The sequence below is a fragment of the Citrus clementina genome, unplaced genomic scaffold, assembly GCF_000493195.1.
Source record: "Citrus clementina cultivar Clemenules unplaced genomic scaffold, Citrus_clementina_v1.0 scaffold_1525, whole genome shotgun sequence".
NCBI classification, from domain to species: domain Eukaryota; kingdom Viridiplantae; phylum Streptophyta; class Magnoliopsida; order Sapindales; family Rutaceae; genus Citrus; species Citrus x clementina.
Window position 1 is genome coordinate 1 of NW_006262986.1, and position 2,037 is coordinate 2,037.

Here is a 2,037-nt window from a genome sequence, read left to right on the forward strand (position 1 = left end):
GCGCTTCGTAAGAATTGATCCGTATGCCGCCTAAAGATCCTAGGATCCCTACGCATGTATTATTTCTCTTATTTAAGCCCGCTTAGCTCAGAGGTTAGAGCATCGCATTTGTAATGCGATGGTCATCGGTTCGATTCCGATAGCCGGCTTTTCTCTATTTGTTTGATTTTTTACATGATTGATAATGTCTTTTTGAAAGAAAAGAACATTGAAAAGGCTTCTTCCAAGGATCATCGATCCAGTATGTTGTAGGAGCTTCCAATTATGAATAAAAGTTGGAGGAAGTTCGATTTCGGCAGAATAAATCAAGAAAAGGAACCCTCTTTTGATTTATATTTCTATATGCGTATACAATACAAAAAGGGGTCTGGAATTTGATACAAATCATCTTAGTATTCTTTGTAGTACAATACTTCAGCGGATTTTGCTTCATTTATCATGTAGCTCAGTTTTAATTTAGGTTTATGAAATTCAATAAAATAAGGAGTCTTTATGTCACGTTACCGAGGGCCTCGTTTCAAAAAAATACGCCGTCTGGGGGCTTTGCCGGGACTAACGAGTAAAAGGCCTAGAGCCGGAAGCGATTTTAGAAACCAATCGCGCTCCGTAAAAAAATCTCAATATCGAATTCGTTTAGAAGAAAAACAAAAATTGCGTTTTCATTATGGTCTTACAGAACGACAATTACTTAAATATGTTCGTATCGCCAGAAAAGCCAAAGGGTCAACCGGTCTGGTTTTACTACAATTACTTGAAATGCGTTTGGATAACATTCTTTTTCGATTGGGTATGGCTTCAACTATTCCTCAAGCCCGCCAATTGGTTAACCATCGACATATTTTAGTTAATGGTCGTATAGTCGATATACCAAGTTATCGTTGCAAACCCCGAGATATTATTACAGTAAGGGATGACCCAAAATCTAGATCTCTGGTTCAAAATTATCTTGATTCACCCCACCATGAGGAATTGCCAAAGCATTTGACTCTTCGCGCATTCCAATATAAAGGATTAGTCAATCAAATAATAGATAGTCAATGGGTCGGTTTGAAAATAAATGAATTGCTTGTCGTAGAATATTATTCTCGTCAAACTTAAACCTAACTAAAATAACGGGCTCGTACAAATTTCCCCTTTCACCTAACTTAAGGAACGGGATACAAGGTAAGGAGTTTGATCCGTGGAGTTTTTTTTTTATCCCATTCATGTATCATAGATCCGAGGGTAGATTTTTATCCCCTGCCTGCCCCTTCCCTTTCTTTCCCGTAGGAATTGAGAATCTAGCTCAAAAAAAGGTCTGACTGCTTCGGTATTCATTCTTTTTTGCTTGGATACATTCCGGTCAGTAACATTGATGAATTAGGTCAAGGTACGGAAAGAGAGGGATTCGAACCCCCGGTAAACAAAAGTCTACATAGCAGTTCCAATGCTACGCCTTGAACCACTCGGCCATCTCTCCTACACAATGATTATGACCGAGAACCCGCGTGAATAGCGAGTTGTTCAAATTCGATTGGTAGATGGGTACGGACAATCGAATCCGTTCTAACTAGAAAAATAGAAACCCTTTCAGCAAAGAAAAAATTCTTCCTTTGAGTCTGGGGAAAAGGATAACTTTTTTGTTTGTGAAAAACTGTTCAAAACAAAAAACAATAAGGCTATATATCTTGTTTGCAAAGATGGCGCTCCTTTTTTTTTTTTTTTTCTGATATTTCTACCTGATTTAATCAATGAGTTGGAACGAATCAACGGATCGGTCTATTTTTTTTAACACGTCTGCTTTTATGTTATTTTGTACTGTACAATTCCTTTGTTTGTGGGATCATTTTCTCACAAGAGGTAATGAAACGAATTATAGAATGGATTTTTACCTATGCCTAAATCGCGGATAAACGGAAATTTTATTGATAAGACCTTTTCGATTGTAGCCCATATTTTATTACGAATATTTCCCACAACCGTTGGAAAAAAAAAGGCATTTACCTATTAAAGATATGGTGCGATTTGATACCTTCTTTATTTCCCCCTTCCGGTACC

General features: G+C 37.4%; 2 non-coding genes across 2 annotated transcripts; one reads left to right on the plus strand and one right to left on the minus strand.

Moving 5' to 3' along the window:
* The first annotated feature begins 76 nt into the window (after positions 1-76).
* Positions 77-149, plus strand: TRNAT-UGU. The gene has a single exon. It is a non-coding gene; the product is annotated as a tRNA-Thr (tRNA).
* Positions 150-1,372: 1,223 nt separating this feature from the next.
* On the minus strand, positions 1,373-1,459 carry TRNAS-GGA. Its single transcript has one exon. It is a non-coding gene; the product is annotated as a tRNA-Ser (tRNA).
* Positions 1,460-2,037: the final 578 nt, after the last annotated feature.